The following is a 24,005-nucleotide window of genomic DNA, read 5'->3' on the forward strand; positions in this document are numbered from 1 at the left end:
AAAAAATCATTCTGTGTATGAGCATGCAACAGTGTGTTGTACTCTTTGTGTATCACACGTCAAGACAGGGCGTTGATATGTAACCTGCATTATAATTATTAGCAGGATATGCATAGACAAAACCATCATAATTCAGGTGTGGTGCCCAGGTGATATATATGGCTGAATATAAAGGCTGGTGGTACATAAACAGCATGCCGGCATGAACAGTACTACGCACATTGCTTCCTAGTATTCTGTGTCCCAGGGAGGCTGACATGAGTCCATCTGCTGCATTCTTACATTGTTCCTCTTCACAAGATCAGACCCTGCATTTCAGGGACATGTAAAGCTGTAGGAATGTTTCTACTGAATATTTTCTAGGCTGGGGTAGGATTGCGTCAGATGTTTGAATAACGGTCTCAAAGCTTCTCAGCAGGTGAGCACCGTAAGTCATAACTGTAGACTTGGGTCGCTGGTAGGTAGAATAATTCACAGTAATCTTGAGAAGCACATCCTTTGAGACTATACTGATTCATAGTTTCACCTGTGGAAAAACACACAGACATTAGTCAGTCGTTCACAATGCTGCTACATAAATATTCATATATATATATATATATTGGAAATCTCAGAGTGGCCATTCATTTACACTGGTAGTTGTTGGAAGCAACCAGGACCTGACTACAGAGCCTGGCTTTCCAGGCTGAATTGTGACTGTCACAAAATATCCAGTAATAATTTCAGCTTGACATTGTCAACAATAAATGTCAATCATCCCCAGTATTGTATGGAGGTTATCCAAGGAATAATTGTATTGTTTTACTGTTTTTGAGATCCTTGTTTACCTTTGTCATCTACACTAAATGTTGAACACTTTGCTTATTAATTCAACTGATTACCAAAACCCAAGAATTCTCAGTTGTTTTTCTGCAAATGTTGTAATGATCTCTACCATGTTAATGACAGAAAATACAACTTTCTTATTTTTATCACTTATCTCTTTTGCTAACTCCTCTGGTGCATTCTTCTTAAAATACCACTTCACCTTGGTGATGAGCTTATCAGTGTGAGTTTACAAAATAAAACAAATCCATCCTTGTTGTTCATCACACTACAATCCTCTGGGCTACCAGCGTTGCAAAGTGAGAATAAATATGATCCATCTCTATTCTGGAGGGGTACAGCAAGAACAATGAACTCCTGTGGTTCCTGCAGCTCCAACATGAAGATTGTAGGAGACAGCCTGCCCTACATTTATGAAATTACTTGGAAGAACCCATTCTCACAAATAGCTTAGACACACATACAAGTCCACAGTGTAGGTATTGGTTATTTTCTTGGTATTGTTGCTGGCTATCTATTGTGTCTGACTCCAGTGGTGAACTACAGAACTGGCAAACATGAGGATGTAGCTTGCTGTGCCCGCATAGAGTGCTGGACACACACAAGAGTGGACCACTGCTGTTAGGATAGCTGGATTATCACCATCCTGATCACCTGCTTTTTACTGCATTCCATAGTGTCTCATTATTTCAGGGAGTATTGCTCTTGTGTGGTACAATCCCTTGGGATGTGTAGTATGATAGATATGTAGTCAGAGCAGAAAGGTAAGAATTGCAGGGACTGAAGGAATTATATTATTCAGCATCTACTTCTGTATCCTATCATCACTCCCCTCAACAGGCAGGGCAACCAAAAATAATATAAAAATACATGTTCTAGATTTATATTGATTAGGTGAGATGGAACGGCACCACAAACATAGATGGCCCCACTCTGTGATTTTCCATATGACTCGGGGAACAGCATGATCCTTCTTTCCATTTCTACCAGTCCATGCTGACCCCCCAAGTGGGAAAATGCCTTGTGTACATCTGGGGATCCTCTGAGCCATTTCACAGGCTCCAATAACCGCCTCAGCAACTGTGGACCTGAGGCTTTGAAGCACCGGAGAGCAGTACTGCCCCTTCTCCCCACTAGGCTCTGCTTTGTGCTGTTGGGATGGGGACCGCTGCCTGCTTGGCATCTGTGACTGCTGCCGGTGCCACCCAATGACTTCACATAATGCTGATTGGAGCTGGCAGGAGTAACGTCTCCACAACCTACCACAGATGCCATGTGCTGTCCTGAGAGGTCCAGCCTGCTGGACTTGGCCCTTTGACTCTAGCCATGTCTACCAGAAGTGAGTCATACAAGTCAATGCGAGGGGCTCCTTTGGGGAAGCGATTCTTGTCCCCACACTGGAGCTGCTCCTATATCAGGATTTCTCTGGGCCTTGTTGAAGTTAGGCTCATCCCCTCACCCTTGTCTTGGGTATCGCTTCAAAAGACCCTCCCTACTACCTCGGTCCTGGTCTACAGGTTTGCCCCCATGCCTTTTAGAGACTGTTCGACCTGGGACACTATCACCAATTACTGGATGCCTTCCTCGTGGATGGCATTCACCCCAGTCCATTGTTGGCCTCGTCAATGCCCCTCTCCTATAGGACAATCCACTGGAGTATCAGGACCTGAGATGATGCACCTTTATTTGTTGATGCTACTGCACTACATGTCTTGGTCTGGCCGATTCACACTTTCCTGCAGTGGCGGCCTGCCAGTCAGCTACAATGTCTAACCCCACCTGGACTGGACAGTGATTGCTGTTTCTCACCTCTCTCACATCATTGTGCACCTGGGCCTTGCCTTCCTTACATTTATTACTCAAACTGGCTCCTGAACCAATGTCCTCATATAAATCGTCTCACTAGCTACTCTTCAAAGGTATAGTGGGGGTCGGGAGCAGTCGACCTCTGTAATGCCATCACCGGAAAGCCCCCTAGATGCCATCCTCAAAAAATGTGCATCCTTAGCGACCCAGCTGTCTTCTCTGGACCTGAAGATAGTCCATCTTATGAAGACACCAAAACCACATAGGACAACATACGCTCCTTTCATGCCCGAGTGGTCACAGTGGACTGGGGGCTACAAAATGCAGAAGACCGATTGGGGAACCTGGAGGTGCTGAGACCGGGCGATTTTCTTGAGCTGGACACCATGTGGATACATTTGGATGGCCGCTCCAGAGATTTCCTTGACTCCACTGTACGAGCCTGTTTTCTGGACTGCCTGACCCTGTATGCCATATCCCTATCTCAACAAGAGGATGGGGCTGCACATGTAGGGGAGCTGCAACCCCGCCAGAGCCCTCCACCTGACCAATCACAGATGGGTTATCCTGAATGTAAGAAGGTATGTAGGGGCTGATTAGGGTGTCGGGAATACAGGCTGTTGGTGGTGGTCTCCCCGCTATCCTAAGAAGCTTTTCCACCTAACAGATTTTGATGGCGAGCGGTATGCAAATGGGCAGAAAGCCCACCACCATGCATCTGATGAGCTTCATGAGCCTGCCGGTGCTGGGGAGGGCCTCCTAATCCATACAATGGTGGAGGTTACTACATGGTACTGATATAAGTATGATGATTGTTACTTTCCACCAGCCTTTCCATGGCAGTTCACCAGGCTGGTGGGATGGACATTAGGGGTCATAGCGGGCACACCTTCACCCTGAGCCCTTTTCTTTGGGTGTGGGGTGGTACCCATGGTGCCCCCTAACAGATCCCTGTACTGCATGGTGCTTGTCACTTAGTACAGGGATCTGTTACACAACCCTTTTTTCCATTGTGGTGGGTTGTGCAGCAGCAGCAGCCACTGCAATTGAAAATCTGTACAATGCAGCCACCACATTGGTGATCGCATTGTAACTTGGCCTGTGGGACCCCAAACACTATGTCGGGCGGTCCCAAACCTGTCCAATTCCTCGCCTTAAGAACACAAACAATGCCATTCTCGTGGCACATACAGTGAATGGTTTGCAAATGGTCCTTGATTCTTTTATGGTCTGTATGGAAATTTTACATTTAAAGGTCATCTTTATTAACCCATTCGATGCGGGGCTGTTTCCCCCGCTGTGCTGGGGGGGGCGGGGGGGCGCCTACAGCGCCCCGGTGCTCATGACGAGGTCAGCTCATCATGAGCTACGGCGCTACGGTGCTCATGACGAGCTGAGCTCGTCATGGTCACACCCGTTCCCATGGAATGTTCAGCACAGCATGGGAATCAACCCAGCGTGCGAGCATTCCACGGAACGGGCGAGGTCATGACACCGGAGCGCCGTAACTCATGACGAGCTGAGCTTGTCATGAGCACCCAACGGGTTAAAACATTCACAATGACTTATGGTGAAGGAGTATTCAAACACAACAGCTTTCCATTAAAGGCTACAGACATCCACAATTAATACCTTTTTTAAACTGATGATTTTATTTGGAGGCTCTGTAAATTGGAAACCCCAAATAATGCTTAAAAACCCCAAATCATCTGTTCTATTTTCAGATTTGCCTCTAAATTCTGGCCATGTCCTATGCTCGCCGTACCTCTGGGTGTATCTGCCACAGAGAACTGGGACTACCTTATACTGAGGATACCATCAGATGACAACAAATGGAGATATATATTCTATCTGGGATAAATCTGAAACCCCTCTGAAGAGATCACTCACGTCTTTTTGGTCTCTCACTTGATAATCCTTTTAAAATACCCTGGCTCGATTCTTTTAGAATTTTGCATGTTCTCCTAGGCTTACGTTTGAAGAAGGCACCATTAGCATCATTCTTACAAAAGCAGAGCTGAAATGTAAATTATCAGGGATCACTCTGGTTGTGGGAATGATGTGAAGCTTTTAAGGAAACAGTCTCAGCCCATGCTATAAATTTAGCAGGATGAGGCACTCAGTTGTATTTGTTCATCACTTTATGTTCACCAGTTTTCCTTGGAACGCTATATATTTTATGATGGCACCCACTAGAATGGGACACTGGTTTAAGGAGTCTATCTTTGAGATGGAATCTCATTACAAACCATTTTGCATGTTGTCCTCCTCTATAAGTTCTACAGATACAGAGGACACAATAAAAAAACAATTCTAAATTTTACCCAATGCCGACCTGCCCTTAGTTATCTTCAGTGTTTTCCCACTGTGCCTATCTGTACCTCTTGATTGAGTTTTGTAAATAATGTTGTGAGAGTAAGGAAATGTCCTCGCCTATCAATTTCTTCATTATATGAATTGGGTGTATTTTTTCTTTTTCTATTTATATGTATGCATTTTATTTTTTGGATGCAATAACTGTGTTTATTATATTTTTATTGTTTCATGTGTAAACTGAATAAAGATTGATTGGTCGATTTGAAATCAGCCTACAAGACTGTGCTTGGGACTGACTGCTCAATTATACCAAAGACGTTCTCACATACATAAATATAAATAGTGCTGTTGTGAGTGGATTTTACGCATGTATGTATGTATGTATTTGCATACTTATATAGCGCTACACTGTCACCCAGAGGGTATCCTGGCGCTTTGACTCAGCATAGCCGAAACCACCGATGCAGAAATCACACTGCTCTTGGAAACAGGTGAGTTTTCAAACCTCTCTTAAAGGTTAGAAATTCACCCTGATTCCTCATCAATATCGGGAGAGAATTCCAAAGTCTAGCAGCCGCAAAACTAAACAACAGACCACCCATCCTTACCCTCTGGACTCTGGGAACCGTCACCAGAAACGCAGAGGAAGAGCATAGGCTCCGAGAGGTAGAGTACCATGAAAATAAGATCTGCAGCAAAACTGGAGCCTGTCCATTCAAGGCTCTAAAAACCAGACAGGATGCTTTAAGACTGATATAATGGGGACCTTTCTGGCCGTAGGAACTGATCTTTCACGATACAACAGAAGGCTTACTTAACTTAAGAAGATCTGTAGCAGAAATGCATTAGAACACAGCTGACTGCTGTGTGGTGTGTGTGTTATTCTAAGGAAGGGTTAGCTACATCCCTTTAAAGCTTTAGCAGCTATATGCAGCGTCTTTAACAGGCTGAAAATGAGCCTGATGACTTGGTTCTAGTACAGGGCAGCAGCAGCTATCTGGATACTGAGATACTCACATTCCAAGGGTCAGATTTCTCAAACTCAGAAACACAATTTATTAAGCTATGGTGCATACCTGCTCTCTCTCAGTGCAGCTTAGCGCCAAAGTAGTGGCCCTTGCATTGTAGGCAGGGGGTGCTCCTTTAGAGGTGTTATCCTCTTTGTAATTGTACTGCAGAAGGCAGCACACGTGGAAAGAGGAAACAATTGAGATATTTATTTTTGTGGTGCCTCCAACAGAAAGCTTTGTGAAGCATTTCCTGGTTTGTCAGTCTTGGTATATCTGGGAATGTACCACAATCCATGGGTGGACGCATGGAAACATCCATGCTCCACACAGGGAACACCTCCCTAGGGCAGAGTAGAGCAAGCCAGTGACTTGCATCCCCACGCATTACTCCGGATTTACCAAGCAATGCAGGGCCATGCAAGGTGGCCTTGTGTTCCTCTTCACATCTGACTTAAGGATTGCTTTGCCCTTGCATCACACTGTTAATCTGGCCTCAAATGACTGAGATTCAGGTTGGCAAACAGTGTGGTCACTCTAAAGCTTAGCATTGGTTTAGTTTGCATTCGACCCTGTACAGAACGATGCTGCTTTTTTGTCTAGGTTTGCACTACACAAATACCACAACCTCAGTGAATATTGGGTCAATGGGACATAATTTCTGCTTTGTTTTTTACGGAACCGAGCACACTGAGGACATTCAGCTGGATTCTATGAAAATAATTACAATTAATTAGCCTGAACAGCATTTAGTTCAAAAGAAAGGACTAGAAACCAAGAAGATTGTTGCGGTAGAATATATAACTCAAAATTACAAAAATTGGTTTATCTCACCGGGTACAGAGGCTTGCCCGGAGAAGCTGGCACAGGTATTATGCTCCCCAGTGCACTGAACTTCTCCAGATGATGTGCAGGAGTCCGAGGACTGGTCAGTGAAGCATTCTTTACATTTGTATCCATTGGGGGTCTCATCCACACCAGGCACTGAAATAACACAAGAAGGAAATTGAGAAGCCTAATTATGTTCAGAAAAGGGGTGCAAAATGGAGGCCAAATGTTCCCAACCTAAGAACAATAGCATTAAATACCACACTGTGTATGAAAATTAAACAATTGTCATATTCAACTTATGAGGCACAGATTTTTTTACTTTTTTTTTGTTGCCCAGAATCAAAATTATTTTTCATTGACTGCTGTAGGATAGTGTGTTTTTAGTAACTCTGTTGTAGCGTCAACATGAAACGAGGACAAGAACAAACTCACTAGACCTGTACATTGTGTCACTCAGTTACAAGAGTCCAGCAAGGTCGCAGCGTATCTTTTCGTGACACTCTGGTTGCACAGGCCTCTCCATCATATCTATGAGGCATGGCTTTGCATCGTCTTATCAATATAGAAAAAGGCAAGGCAGCTCAAATCGTTGCCATACCTTACTTTAATCAATCAATGAATCAATCAATCAACCAATCAATCAATCAATCAGAGTACTTGTAAAGTGCGCTACTTACCCGTGAGGGTCTCAAGGCGCTGAGGGGAGGGGGTGTTGCTACTGCTCGAAGAGTCAAGTCTTGAGGAGTGTTCTGAAGGCGAGAAGGTCTTGGGTCTGCTGTAGGTGGGAAGGGAGTGTGTTCCAGGTATTGGTGGCGAGGTAGGAGAAGGATCTGCCACCGGAGGTTATTCGTTGGATGCGGGGAACAGCGGCGTGGGCGAGGCTGGCGGAGCGGAGCTGGCGGGTGGGGGTGTAGAAGCTGAGTCTGCAGTTCAGGTAGGCTGGTCCGGCGTTGTGGAGTGCTTTGTGTGCGTAGGTGAGGAGCTTGAAGGTGATCCTCCTGTCGACGGTGAGCCAATGTAGGTCTCTCAGGTGGGGGGTGATGTGGCTGCGGCTGGGGACATTGATGATCAGTCGGACGGAGGCGTTTTGGATGCGTTGTAGTGGTTGTAGGTGTTTGGATGGGATTCCTGCATAGAGTACATTGCTGTAGTCCAGTCTGCTGCTGTTGAGGGCCAGTGTCACTGTTCTTGTTTTAGTTGGGATCCACTTGTAGATCCTAAGGAGCATGCGGAGGGTGTTGTAGCAGGAGGAGGAGACGGCGCTGACCTGTTTAGACATGGAGAGGCAGGAGTCGAAGATGAATCCTAGGTTGCGTGCATGGTCGGTGGGTGTCGGTGCGGTTCCAAGTGTTGTCGGCCACCAGGAGTCATCCCAGGCTGAGGGGGTGGGTCAGAGGATGAGTACCTCCGTCTTGTCCGTGTTCAGCTTCAGATGGCTGTTCCTCATCCAGTCGGCGACGGCCTTCATTTCCTTGTGGAGGTTGGTTTTGGCAGTGTGCGGGTCCTTGGTGAGGGAGAGGATGAGCTCGGTGTCTTCAGCGTAGGAGATGATATTGACGTCGTGTTGGCGGGCCACTTGTGCGAGGGAGGCCATGTAGACGTTGAACAGCGTTGGGCTGAGGGATGAGCCCTGGGGGACGCCGAAGATGATGTTGGTGGCCTTGGATCGGAAGGACGGGAGGCGGATGCTCTGCGTTCTGCCGGAGAGGAAGGACGAGGTCCAGTTAATGGGCCTTCTCTTGGATTCCGGCTTCTAGGAGGCGTGTATTTAGAGTGCGATGGCAGACCATGTCGAAGGCGGCTGACAGGTCGAGGAGGATGAGGGCTGATGTTTCGCCATTTTCTCGTTGGCGCCTGATGTCGTCTGTGGCGGCGATGAGGGCTGTCTCGGTGCTGTGGTTTCGCCTGAGCCCGGACTGGGATGGGTCCAAGATGTTGTTGTCTTCCAGGTGGCGGGCCCGTTGCATGTTGATGACCTTCTCCGGGAATGGGAGCAGGGAGATGTGCTGGAAGTTCTTGAAGTCCTTGGCGTCCGCCTTGGGCTTCTTGAGGAGAGCGTTGATTTTGGTGTGTTTCCAGCTTTCCGGGAATGTCGCTGTTTCGAAGGAGATGTTGATGACCTTCCTTAGTTGAGGTGCGATGGCAGCGTCTGCTTTATTGAATACGTGGTGTGGGCAAAGGGTCTGACGGAGATCCTGAGTGGATGAAGTTCAGGAGGTCAGGCGGTTGGCGCTGGTGGTGTTCACAGGGGAGGTGGGGTACAACAAGGAGGCTTTTCATGAGTGTTGCTGTAGGTGTTCTCACTCAACACCCATGGAAGTTGACAGTAGCCCAGATTTTTAAAATCACGTAAACTTGGGGCAGCACCAGAAATGCCTCCCAGAGCAGGTGTAATGAGGAGAAATGCTTATATTTCTCCTTGTTTTTGCCCTTTACCCTTGTGCTGCCTTCTGCAGCACACTTAGTATAAGAAAAACACCACTTGTGGTTCTTGTTGTGCAAGAAGGTGCCTCTCCCTGCATAAAAACAATTGTGCCAACAACACAGACACGCTTGTACTATGGTGCAAGGGCGCCTGCGTTGGTGCTCAATTTCTAATTTTGTGCAGGCGCTAGCTGAAAGGATAGGAATGCAGCATATCTTGAAAATACAGTGCATTCCTGCCCTTTCGAGTTGGTGTGGGGCATTGCAGCAAAATGACTTGCGGTGCTGTCCTATGCCAATTCTTTGTAAATGAGGCTCTGTATTCTCCATGAGAGAACTGAGGCAACAATACACCTGTGTATCAGCCGTTAAGAAATCATTTGTACACTTATATCAACCGTGCATCAGCGTGCAATATACCCCTGGGTATTGAGTAAGAAGTGTCTCTGCCAATGTGTTGAGTGTTTTTTAACTCACCCATTTGCATATCCACCATGCCACAACAGACAGGGACATTTTAGGGCAGGGACAAAGCAGGCTCATGAGCTCAGCCAGCAGACAATAGAAGGCACCATTATAGAGTATTGATTTCACCTTCAAATATTAATGATGATATTAAGAAGCATGTTGTTTGTTTTTGAATTTCCACTCCCTTGTTTACATTTCGAGACTATAAGAAGATTTAGAGCTAAATGGCACATATAGACTTCCCTGCCCTTAGAGAGAAAGACATTTTTGGGAGAAAGGACACTGCAGTTTGCCACTTCCTTTTATTGTCTAGCCTCTCTTTCAAGGCAACGGCTTAAGGCCTCAGCATCTCCACTGGCAGCTGTTCAAATACATTTAGACACTAGTGAGGGGGTGGAGCTAGGCTCTGGGTGACTGGCAGCTTTCTACTGATGTTTGAAGGTGCCTTGCTTTTGGTGTCCCGATGCAGACTCAAACACACGTGAAGTGAGGGCTATTTACTCAGTAGTTGAAATCAGGTGGCGAGTGGGCCCCTTGGAAGCCCTTACCAGACAACTGGGAGAGCAGGGAGGGGATCAGAGTCAGAGGGCAGGATGCCTGAGATCCCTTGTGAGCGAAATAACAGATGCCAACCCTGTGAGGTCAACTAAGGCTGGAGCTGCTTAATAAGGAATGGATGGTGGCCATGGTGCGGCCCAGTGTCAGCGGAGCCTCTGCGACATGGGAGTAGAGGTCTGTTGGGCTTGTGAGTCACATGGAATGATGCAGGCCAGCAACATGGGTGTGTAGTAGGCATCCATGCTCCAAAGACTTCACATGGCAACATGACAGATGGGCCAACATCCAGGGACACCATTGGCCGTACAGAAGCAGCAGCTACTACTCAAATGTTCCTAATTTGGCACAGCATGCCGTTGTCGAAATAGACCATGGAAGCCATAAATTATTGAATGCCAAGAGAGGAGAATTTGACCAATGGTGTAAAGTACAGTGCACACGAGTGACATACACGGAGACAGGGATTGGAAAAGGATCCCCAGTTTGGTGATGGAGCAGGGCATCAGAGCTGAGCTGACCCCGATATATTGCTTTTAACAGAGACCTGGCTTACTCAGGACTCTGCTGCGATACCAGCTCTGTCGCTACCCACAGGATACGCCATGAAACACCATGAAAGAATGAGAGGGAGAGGTGGGGGCACAGCAGCCATTTTTAAGGAATCCGACACCTGCAGTTTTATCCCTGAGAATATCTCTGACTGTGAAAGTGCTTTCTTTAAAATCGCTCTTACTGATAATTTCACATTCTCAGGGCTGTTTATGTACTACACACCAGGTCCATCCAATGTATTCAGAGAAGCACTGATGACTGAGGTTACCACTCTGCTTGTATAAACAGCAAATTTTAATATTGTAGGTGATCTGAACCTTCATCTTGAATCGAACCTAGACATCGATATCAAAAATTTCTTAGGAGCCTTGGTAGCATGTCAATTGACTCAATCGGTTTAAGGGGTCACCCATCTGGCTGGACATCTTCTGGACCCTGTCTTTTCTAATATTTCACTTTCTAAATGTCCAGATCCTCTCCCTATGACTTGGACTGACCACTTTCTTATTCCTATATCTATTATTCTCGAAGGCACTCAATTACACGAGCATCATACTCCTTCGATTAAACGACCTTGGCATTAGCTTGATTGTGAAGTCCTTGGCACTCAGAGCCCCACATTTTCTTTTGACATGGAGGCAGCTAATAGCTCCTTCCAGGGCTGGAACACTCAGGCGCTATGCATGTGCATTTCTGCTAAATTGACTCACTCTAAAAGACGCAGGCCAATCTTTGGTTTGATGAGTTCTTGACCCTAGCTAGAAAAATCTGTAAGGTGCTAGAACGAGCCTGGAGACGCTCATATGAACTTGCAGCCAAAATAAGCTACATAAACGCCATTAAGGCTTATTACAAACACATTCATAAGGCAAGTGCGATTCATTCTGCAAACAAAATTTAAAAAAGGAGCAACCCCACTACCACTATTTTTTCTCTTCTAAAGGGCATGATGAAATCCTTATTAGCTGCAGAGCACATTATATTCACTAACACTCAGTGTGAAGAACCTGCCAAGTATTTCATCGGGAATGTAGGGCGTGTTTACAAAAGTTCTGGACCTGATAGCAAGGATTCATACTCACATTTGGTGCTTTCCTTAAGCTACCCTTCCCCATCCCTCCTTTCCTTCCCCCCATTTCCTCTGAGGATCTTGCAACTCTATTCAACAATGTGGAGTTACGACATACTCTCAGACCTGACTTTTTTCTAAAGTTTCAGATTGTCTAGAACTGATAAATCTGTCTTTGTTGTCAGCCTTGGTACCAGAATTGTGGAAACGTGCACAAGTTATCCCACTGCTAAAAAAAAAACACTTTTAAGCCTGAAAACTTCCACCCTATTTCTCTTCTTCTTTTTCTTGTTAAAATGACCAAATCTCACTTCAATGCCACTCTAACCCAGTTTCTGGAATCCAACTCTATTTTGGATCCCTCCCAAAATGGTTTTAGACCCCAACACAGCAGGGAATAGGCTCTGTTGGTAGTCACAGAGCTTCTACGTGTCTCACTAGATGGGGGCAGATCCTCTACGCTGATCCTGCTTGATCTGAGCACAGCATTCAATACTGTCTCTCATAAGATTATGTTGCACCGGTTGCACGAGATTGGTGTCAGTGGTATATCCCTTTCCTGGTTCAGTTCCTTCCTATCTGACAGTTCTTTCCAAGTCATCCCCTACCCTACCACTCCCATACTCAATTGCTATGCTATGGGGTCCCCCAGTGCTCTGCATTGAGACCCACTCTGTTCAGTGTCTACAACCTTCCTTCAGCTTTGGTTGTTAAATCTCGCAACATCACGCTGGTATTCTACACTGATGACACACAGCTGGTGTTTTCGTTCTCAAACGACCCTACACAGAATTCTGTAAAATTTCAAGAAGACTTGGTGGTCATCTATGAGTGGATACTGGCCAATTTCCTTCAGTTAAACCCTGATACATCTAAAATGTGTCTCCTAGGGAGAGATACTCACCTACGGGGCAACCACTGGTGGCCCCCCCACTTTAGGACTGCCCCCACAGTCTAAAACTGCAGTCAAGAACCTGGGAGTCTTGGTAGACAGTGCCTTGTCCTTTGAAGCTAAATCATTAGCAGGCATCTGGTTTGGACCCTTTTGAGACACAAAGACCATTCTGGGACTTTTTGACTCCCATACGTTTCAGATGATCATCCAGTCCACCATTTTGTCTAGGGTAGACTAATGCAATTCTTTGATCCTTTGGTCTAACAAGACGGTGATCAAAAGGCTTCAGCGAGTCCCAAATGCTGCAGCATGGCTTTTTTTTTTTGCTCTTCCGAAGCATTGTTCTAGTTCTAGTTTTGTTCGCCAAATGCACTGACTCCCAGTGGAACAGAGAATTTCCTTTAAGGCCCGATGTATTTCTCATAAAATCTGCATGGGCTCTGGCCCCACCTTCTTAGCTAACTTGTTCCGCCCCTATGCTCCTTCTCCTGTCTTGCACTCAGCGAGCCTCCACTTAGCCTATGTGCCCTGGGTGATAAGATCCAGTGGGCACTTCTTATATATGAAAGCCCCCAGCATATGGAACTCTATGCCTTTATCTTCCAGTTACATTCATGACCACTGGGCCTTCAGAGGGGCCCTGAAGACCTCTCTATTCTCTGTCTAAATTAGCCTTCACCTGCCGGTCTTGCCTTTTCCATATCTACCACTGGGACGTCCCATTGTTGGGGCAGGCATGAGCTCTAAAAATACTCTAACATAACATAACAGAGGTTTGGCAAGCACTGATAGAGACTGTATACCTAACAGGCCCTCTTACAAGGCAAGAAGTCATCTTGAATGACTCTAGCAAATATCTAGAAGTCTCACATCCCAGACGTAGATGTTTGCAATGGCTGTGGCTATAGCAAACCTTTGTATGCTTAGGTTGTGGAGGATCAACTATAGCCCTGACATCGAGAGATGGTTACAAGAAATGTATAACTTATAATAGATTGATCCACAGTCTGACTGATCAATTAGAGAAATCTTAGAATGTATGCAGTAGACACACATGTGTGAGCAAACTTCCATAACTGGGGACTCTCTTTTCTTGCATGATCTGAAGTTTATATGATGGTTTGTGGGGTAGCTATTTATCATTTAGGAAGGTCTGGAGTGTTCTAAGGAAGTCACCTCAGTGAGTTGACCAGGAGATCAGGTGGAACTTCATTACCCAAAATAATTTGAGAAAGGTACATTTTTTGTAAAATGTTATTTTCGCTGCCGGGGTGGGTCCAGATGCCATTCAAAGATTCAAGGGTAGAGAATAGTCTGTTCAGGTTTATCAAACTGTGTGTTGAAGTCTCTAAGCATGTACGAGGCCTAGGCAAAATGTAAATTACTCCGATATAATTTGTGTAATTTCAGGCAGGTTGTGTTACACTGATAACACAAAATCATCAGTTACACGAAATTTGTGAAATCATACCATTATGCCACTTTGCTTAATTATGAGTCATTTATGGGGGAAAAAAAGGTTGCTAAGGATGCCATTCACAGTATAAAAGTTACATTAAGCGCATAGGAATACAAAACCACGAGTAGCAGTTTTTTTACACCTTTATGCCAGAAATGTATGCTATGTGGTACAGAGAGGGGGTATACCCAAATGATCACTGGCACCTGGGTTATATGAGGTACATGAGCAAATGGTCCCAGTGTCGAACCATCGAAGGAAAAGAAAAGGGAAGGATGATATTTTCAGAAAAAGGACAGGTCTCAGAAAGATATTTAGGATTCAATGTTCAACAGTCACAAAGAATCATTTTTCTGAAAGTATCATGCTTCCCTTCTCTTTTCCTTCGATGGTTCGGCACTGGGACCATTTGAGAAATGTATGCTAGGCTGCATATTATACTAAAGTGTAACATAAAATGGCAGATTTGCAGTTCATGTAATTAGATGTCAGTTTATCTCATTCTGTTGAAAATTCACTTAATTACTCAAAAGCAAATTATGCAAATGTTGCACTCCCCTGCTAATCTCATGAAATCCAATCAATCAATCAATCACATGTTTTTTAAGTGTGACTACTCACCTGTAAGGGTCTCAAGGCGCTGGGGGGGAGGGGGGTGCAGGTTCCAGTCCATCTAGGAGGGGGTATGTCGAAGAGACAAGTTTTGAGGTTCCTCATGAAGATGGGTAGTAATGTTGTCAGAGGTGGAGTGTTAGGGCGTTCCAGGCTTTGGCTGTGAGGAAGGAGGAGAAGCGGTCTCCCGATCTGGTCTTTCTGATGTGGGGGACCATGGTGAAGGAGAGCTGGGCTGATCGTGTGGTTCTTTGGTGTGGGTGGAATTCGAGTCGGCTGTTCAAGTATGCTGGTCCAGTGCTGTTTAGGGCTTTCATTGCATGGGTAAGAATCTTAAAGGTGATTCTAGTCTTGATCAGGAGCCACGGGAGTGTGCGTAGGTGCTGGGAGATATGGCAGTGACTTCGCAGGTTGAGGTCCAGTCTTGCGGCGGCGTTCTTGATGTTTTGTAGCTTGTGGGTGAAGTTTTTGTTTATTCCAGCGTAGAGTGCGCTGTCGTAGTAGAGTCCAAAGGTGTTGCGGGCATGGGCAACGGTATTTCTGTGCTCGAGGGAGACCCATTTGAAGGTCTTACGCAGGAGGCAGAAAGTGTGGAAGCAGGAGGTTGCCAAACCTGTACTCTCAGTCAGTCACTCTCACTGTCTTTTATACTTTCATGGTGAATCATTGATTCTTACTATCACTTGTTCATGCACATACTCACAAAGACAGCCACACGCTCGCTCAGTTTTGAACCCTTCCCTCACTCACTCAATTTTACTAACTCCTACTCACTAACAGTAACTCACCATGCCTCTCACTCACCACCCACTCATTCTCATATGCAAATACACTCACTGTCATTTCCATTAAATCCATTTTATTCTCACTGATTCCCACTCATTCTTATTGACACACAATCAAACTCACACATTCCAACACACTCACAGCTATGCACATGCCTCATACTCACAGATGCTCAGTCACTCATGCATTCCCATGATAACACTCTACACAAAATCACTCTTTTACATTTTCTTCCTTTTTTCCTCATTCACTCATCACTCACCAAAACCCACAATACCTCCCTGACTTTTACTGCCACCCTCTCCCCAGTCACTCACTCCTCTACTTCCACTATGTTGCTTATCTTTTTTTCACTTACTCTCGATCAGAATCACTCACATATCCAGTCACCCATGTTGAATCCCATTCATTCAAATCACTCAGATGCTCACATACTCACGCTTAGTGATTGTCACTCCTTCAAACACATTCATATAGATACATTCTCTCCCTGCTACACATTCGCTCACTCTCAAAAATGCACAAAACAACCACTTCAGAATTATTTGTTTTCTTCTCTTGATTCCTCCCCTGGATACTCATTATAGCATCAGAATAGGAATCCTCCAAATAACACTCAGCCTGCAATGCATGATTTCTATACTGCAAACAAGGAGCCAGAGATAGCAGAATACCTGCTTCGAGCATCCCTCCATGTTCCAATAGTGCTGGAATCAGGATCTCACTCCTGCCAGAATCAGGATCTCACTCTTGCCAGAATCAGGATCTCACTCCTGCCAGAATCAGGGTCTCACTCCTGCTGAAATCAGGGTCTCACTCCTGCTGGAATCAGGGTCTCACTCCTACTGGAATCAGGATCTCACTCACACTGGAAGCAGGATCTCACTCCCGCTGGAATCAGGGTCTGACTCCTACTGGAATCAGGATCTCACTTCTGCTGGAATCAGGGTCTCACTCCTGCTGTCCTGTGTCACTCTTCATGGTCTCAGGGGTGCTCTGCTCAGTTATTGAAAGCCCCATTTTAGTAAATATACTGCCTTACCTGAGGTATGCACAGTGTGTCTGAGGTATGCACCTTCGTGAGTTGACTGTAGTTGGATTATGTCGCTCACACATACTCACTCCAGAGATCTCCCTACAAAGTGAAGTGTTTTTAAACCACATTCAGTTGATTTGTGGCTCAGCTCATTCCTCCTCCTGTAATCAGGAGACTGTAAAGGACAAGGGGGCAGACCTGTGCTTTGTCAGTGTTCATGAAAGTTGTCTTCTCATTTGCACTGCTAACATTAACTAAATAGGAGTCTGGCCAGAAGCGAGGGGCACTATTGGTGGCTCAGTTGTGGCAGTTTAGGACCCTGAAAACCCCATTGATGACCTGCCACTGTTCTCATCCTATAAGGACCCTTATAGGGCTTGTAGCAACTAGTCCTCTGATCATACCTGTGGAAGCTTGTATCTCTTTTCCATTTTTCCCAAAAGATTCTCTAGATTGTTTTGTTGGTGACTGTTTCTCAATAAGGGACCTTCCTATGTGCACTTAAAGTGGGACCCACTACTCACCACTGAATGTTTACTGTCTTGGGGGTGAACAATAGGAGGCAAGGGGAAGTAACCTCTGACCCACTGTTAAGAAAAATACACATTTGAAAAACCATATCTCTGGCCCCTACATTTGAGAATGTGTTTGATGGCAATGAGGGTGCTGTTAGGAAGGGTACTGTCTCACACACTTTACTCCTCTGTATACGATTACCCTGACAACACATTGGTGGCTGACTTTATGCAGTCAATATATGTGAAGGTTGATACTATTAGCCTCCATGTTGTTCGTTACTTTACAACCATCAGCGGTGTAAATGCTCTTGAGTTTGGTGTTAAGAGCTGGGCAAAAAAGTTGATATATTATGAAAATGAAATAATGTATTGAAGAAAAACAAATGAAGAAGAACAATTGAAAATAAACACTACCTGTGAACGAAAAAAAGAGGAATAATTCTTTTCGAGTGCGCCAAAGGGACGTCACACGCGACGCGTGTGGCGCATATTTTGGACAGCTGCCAGTCACACACTGCATGTATCCTGCACATCCCTCAGTTAGAGATGACAGAATAACAGACTACATGTGCCCTGCACAACCCCTCCTTTACAGATGACAGTGCCGTAGTCTGTAAATACTCTAAACATCCCCTCTGGTAAAGGTGTCACAGACTGCCCAGACAGTACAATCTCTCAGTTACAGATGTTGAATTCATAGACACTAACTACCCTGCACGCCCCCTATGTTATAAATGTTCAAGTCACAGACTACACATACCCTGCACACCCCCAGAGTTACAGATGCTGGAGTCACATACAGCACATACCTTACACACCCTCTGAGTTACAGATGTGGGAGTCACAGACAACACATACTCTGCACACACCCCTGAGTTACAGATGTGGGAGTCACAGACTGCACATACCCTGCACAACCCCTGAGTTACAGATGTGGGAGTCACATACTGCACATACCCTGCACAACCCCTGAGTTACAGATATGGGAGTCACAGACAACACATACTATGCACACACCCCTGAGTTACAGATGTGGGAGTCACAGACTGCACATACCCTGCACAACCCCTGAGTTACAGATGTGGGAGTCACATACTGCACATACCCTGCACAACCCCTGAGTTACAGATGTGGGAGTCATAGACTGCACATACCCTGCACAACCCCTGAGTTACAGATGTGTGAGTCACATACTGCACATACCTTGCACACACCCTGAGTTACAGATGTGGGAGTCACAGACTACACATACCTTACACACCCTCTGAGTTACAGATGTGGGACTCACAGACTACACATACCCTGCACACACCCTGAGTTACAGATGTGGGAGTCACAGACTACACATACCCTGCACAACCCCTGAGTTACAGATGTGGGAGTCACAGACTACACATACCCTGCACACACCCTGAGTTACAGATGTGGGAGTCACAGACTACACATACCCTGCACAACCCCTGAGTTACAGATGTGGGAGTCAGATACTGCACATACCTTGCAAACATCCTGATTTACTGATGTTGGAGTCACAGACTACACATACACTGCACACACCCTGAGTTACAGATGTGGGAGTCACAAACTGCACATACCCTGCACACTCCTTGAGTTACAGATGTGGGAGTCACAGACTGCACATACACTGCACACCCCCTGAGGTACAGATGTGGGAGTCACAAACTGCACATACACTGCACACCCCCTGAGTTACAGATGTGGGAGTCTCAGACTGCACATACACTGCACACCCCCTGAGGTACAGATGTGGGAGTCACAGACTGCATGTCCCCTGCACATCCTCTTTATTGCAGATGGTAGAGTAAGAGACTGCATGTACCCTAAACATCCCTCCATTACAGATGTCAGAGACTGAATGTACCCTGAACTCCCTTCAGTTACAGATGTTGGAGTCCAGACAGCATGTACCCTACTCATATTCTGCATTACTGATGTGGGAGTCACAGATTGCATGTACCATACACATCCATTGTGTTACAGTTTTCAGAGTCACAAACTATACGCACCCTACACATCTTCTCTTTTCCAGATGTTGTAGTCACAGACTACACATACCCATCGCATCTCCCCTATTACAGATGTAGGAGTCACAGACTGCATGTAACAAACACAACCCCTATGTTACTGTTTTCAGAGTCACCAACCGGTCATACCATATACAGCTCCTCTGTTACAGATGTGGGAGTCACAGACTGCATGTACCCTGCACATTGACTGTGTACTGGATGTCAGAGTCCGTACACACTCTCGTACATACCTTCCACGTCCCCGCTGTTGCAGTAGTCGGAGTCACAGCATGTTCTAATGATCCGGAAAGACAACACCGAGTTTCGTATTGAGAACTCTCTTCCACAGGCTGCTTGTTCGGAAGCATTCAGACAGTCCTTGAATGCAGTTACAAGAACATTACCCCCTGTTGGCACAAATGCATGTTTTGCTTTAATAAAATCAGATCTTAGTATGAATTCCTAAGCAGACATGCTTACCTTGAAGGAGTATGGATGAAACAGCCACACCAAGAAAAAGCAAGAGTTTAATGTGTTAAAATATTTTAACTTCAGTGTTTATCCACCAAATGTCATTTTTAAGGAGAGAGTAATATCCCTGCTGAATTGTTTTTAAAAGGGGTGTCACACGTTGCCCCTCCTATCACAATGATTACGCAATTCTTTCACTAAATTTAAATTCACATGCTTTTATTACTTTTTCCACAATTCTACTCCACTTTCAATAGCTCCCGCTACATTTCCAACCTATCAATTTATGCCAGGCCAACGGTGCCACTCCATACAAAATAAGGCTATCTTATGCACATCAGTAGTGACCTGATACCCATGAGAACAATCCATCTTGAACTACCAGGCAAGGCACTCTCCAGAAGGGAACACAATCACCTGAAACCTGTTACACCATTATTAGGCCTCTTTAGTGAGTTATAGCTTAGCTTAGAGGCCTCAGGCACAGCGAGCAAGGGACCCAGGTAGGAATGTATGCCACCACAGGTTACACCATCAGTTGCGGCCATGTGGTTGCAACGAAAGGGAAATTCTGAAGGTCACAGATGAAGCTTGCAACCAACCCATAAATTGCCAGAATAAGTTCTTAATTTGTGCTGGTGTTTTCTGGTACTTGAAAGCCAGACTTATTTCATAAAAGCGGCACATACTTATGACAACTCACCACATGGTGGCTCTTTTAGTCTATCTTTGAAAATACACATGAGAAAGGTGTTTAATATAGGATTATTAAAATAATAAGACCTGAGTGCTTTCTCAGGTCCTTCTTACAGCTTTGGTTCACCTGGTATAATCCCAACTGTCTTACTTTTAAGACTGTAATGGTATGAAGGCTCTTCACTCTATAATCCCCTCTTCCGTTGCCCTCCTACAATTCACTCAGTGCCAGAACACTCCTCAGGGTAGCCGTGATCTCAAGAAATCTCACTATTCATTCATTCATTCAATCATGTAGATGTGCCGTTGGTACTGGTATCTGGCAACGCTGACGGGGACCACAGTTAGCCCTGGTATTTATTATTTTACAAATTAAGCACTGGCCAGAATGTGGACGATTGAGTCACGTTAGACATATGGGGCATGTGACACTCACCAACTGTGTTGTTCTCCAGCCCTTTGATGCAGTGAGTGACGTCAAGAGGGCATTGCTTGAAGATACCTGAGCATTGGCTGGTGCCGGTAGCAAGACACCGCTCGCACATTAGGCAATCTGCAGAAAAAGAAAATCAATCTAGAGATCTGAGCAAAATTGTGCTTTTCATTTACAAAGAGATAAAAAAGTGTAAAAAAAAAGTATAAATGCTTTATCCTTAGAGTGGGGCCCATTCACTCTTTGTGTGGAAAATGCTTTAGGAATAAGGAGACGCCAAGAAAGATATGGTGCTCAGTGGTAAAAAATATACCAGAAAATAAGAAATGTATCAGAGAATTCCACTTGTTTGTAGAGTAGAAAAGTGTAGTAATGTAAACACAAAAGGGTACCTATGGAGAGATTAGAAAATGAAGACTGTAACATACTGGGACAGAAAGAGACCGATAAAAACACAAAAATAGATATGGATAAGAAGAAATAGAAAGACCTAGAGATAATTAAAGAATGAACACACCCAAATGTGCTGAGCTGTGTTGTGTCAAAGAGGGAGAGAGCAGAACAGTGGCAATTGTGCTATGTGTCCCTCTGTCTGTGCTGGGGCACTTTTGTCTGCCTTGCACTACACACTATAGTGTAAAGGGATCTGTGTGACAGCACTGTCATCTGTAAAGGAGGGGTTGTGCAGGGCACATGTAGTCTTTGATTCTGTCATCTCTAACTGAGGGATGTGCAGGATACATGTAGTGTGTGACTGGCAGCTGTGACAGAAGGCATTTGCAAGGTTTGTACAGTGTTTAAGCTTCTGTGACGTAGAGTATAAGGAAGGAGTGTATACTCAGTGTCTCTGACTCCAGGAACAGAGGAGATGGGCAACATGTGTGAGTTCTGGAACTTGAAAAATATGTTTACTTCAAATAGCAAGTGGCATGACTTCTCACTGATAATCTTCAGACATTTCCTGTAGTTCAGTTCCCCGAGTTTTTACTTTCTGAACAATTGAACTTTTCTGTGATTCAGACATGCTGACCAAGCATTAGTTACAAATATTCTAATATATTACAAAAAGAGAAACCAAATATAACTAATGTGATCACAGCTGACTCTTTTCTAAGTAAACTTCTGGAGTGAGGTTAAACCTTTTGTCGTTGACTTGCTTTTAACTGTGTACACTTTCATGAGTACAGATTGCAAAACTGTTTTCAGTGTGATATCTTGATCAAGACTTATTACATTTTGCTAAGAAATTGCAGTACACATTTAATCCTCTATAGATGGGGTTGTACTAGCCGGATTATGTTTTCCTATAGCTTCACATAAACATTAAAGCCAAAGCTCAGTTGTCATACAGCATGAAAGAATTCACATTCTTAACTCATCTCTGTTCAGCCAACATCTAGTTTTACAAAGTAATAGCACACCATGGGCACAGGCAGGATAAAGAGTCTAAACTCAGGACCTGTGTGTTACATCTGGCTTTGACGAGCCTTTTTCATGCACTGTGAAGTTGTGAAGTTGAGTTGTGAAAAAAGTCCCAGGTTTGGTGGTGCCCAAGAACTTACAAGTCCCGCAACAAATTAGACTTGTTGGTGCGAATTTTGTTCCACATTTCATGACAATAACAACTAACATTATGAGGAGGTTTGGTATGTGAAGAACCTCACACAGGAAGACAATTTCATTATTTTACCACTGGGCTAAATGAGTCAAAAGGACACATTTCCCAACAAAGGAAATCCTTAAAAGCTGAATCACATTTACATAACATCTTGGAGGAAAAGCCAATTACGGTTCTTCTTCAGTCAGGATTATTAGCAAAGGCTGAATGGTTCCACCACTCAAACCTGACGCAATCCCAGCATCAAATCACCTGAGACAGATGAAGACGTTCGGAATGTCTAACTGCCTGAGACAGGTATGTGGAAACAAGACTGTGGAAGAAGTTGTTTCCACCTGTGTCTTGACAGTGCGGGCACAGATGGCCTATACAATATCTGATTGAACTAGCCACTTGCTTCTCCACACTCCCACTGTTTTTAGGCAAATATATTTTGGTGATCAATTCATGGAAACTGTGATAATAGCTGATTACTCCCAATCCTGAACCTGTTGGAAAGGTTTGAGACCATATCTGACTGCATTGTCACAGGGACACAAGTCTCAGGGTACAGGACTCAACAATTTAGCAAGGTCCAAACAAGCAGAACCGCAGGCAGGTCCCGAGGTAAAGTTGGGCACCCTATGAAGACCACAAGTCATTGCAACTCATTTTGATTATATCTCACCCTAGAGAACACCACTGGGGGTCCCTAGGACAGCACCAGATTTTGTGGTTGGGAGGACCCTTGCAATTACAGCTAGTCTACAACTGAGATAAAGAATGAATCAAGCAAGGAAAGACAGGGACCATGATTAAAAAAAGAGCAATAGGATAGTAGATAGAGTCAACTGGGGACATTTAAACGTGCAGCTAATTTCTGGAGAGGATTAAGCTCTGTGCTAAGCATTACTCTCTTCATATCTATGTACACCTGTGTGTGTACTCAAATAAATGAAGGCATGATCAGCTTACCTCCAGTAATCAGTGCCTGGAGAATGGCCACAGCTGCAAGGATAGCCCTCATGGTGCTATGAGAGTAAGGAGTAGGATGATGGAGTCTCAATTCCTGGTCACTTGCCTGGGTCTTCTGTACATCTCATACTCAGGGCATGTCTTTTATACTCTCACAGAAGGGGTGGGGAACATAATACCTGGATGTTGCTGAAACCTTTGTAGGTAACTGGGTGCACTTCTCTGGTTGCTGGCATCTTCCCTTAGACATGTATTAAAATTAAGTATATGACATGATGTAATGGCATTTATTGAGTAAAGACCAGACTGTACAGACTGAGGCCATAATTATAAGTGCAGGGTTCCATTCCAATCAAACAACTATATAAATATGTACAGGAATCATAACTATGAATAATAGTTAGGAATATTTACCACGGGTGGAGGATTTACTACATAGAGTCATTTTTGCACCTATAAAAAAAAATGACAAAAGAACACACAAACATGAAGAATTTGGGCAGTTAAATTCTGCATCCACATGTGTGGCTGCACTACAGAAGCCACAACCACAAATCAGAGGTACCTCACCCCAAAAGTACCTCACCCTTGATATCTTTGTCCGGTTATTATTCAGTGCAGTAAATACCTCTTACCATTCCATC

General features: G+C 44.7%; 1 pseudogene across 1 annotated transcript; it reads right to left on the reverse strand.

The window, feature by feature from the left end:
- Positions 1-317: 317 nt before the first annotated feature.
- Positions 318-23,484, reverse strand: LOC144826908 (phospholipase A2 inhibitor and Ly6/PLAUR domain-containing protein-like; annotated as a pseudogene). Its single transcript, XR_013609968.1, has 5 exons — positions 23,362-23,484; positions 20,793-20,909; positions 19,441-19,596; positions 6,789-6,938; positions 318-526 (listed from the first exon to the last, which is right to left on the reverse strand). The product of XR_013609968.1 is annotated as a phospholipase A2 inhibitor and Ly6/PLAUR domain-containing protein-like (transcript).
- Positions 23,485-24,005: the final 521 nt, after the last annotated feature.

This window comes from Lissotriton helveticus, chromosome 4_1 (genome assembly GCF_964261635.1).
Source record: "Lissotriton helveticus chromosome 4_1, aLisHel1.1, whole genome shotgun sequence".
Taxonomy (NCBI): domain Eukaryota; kingdom Metazoa; phylum Chordata; class Amphibia; order Caudata; family Salamandridae; genus Lissotriton; species Lissotriton helveticus.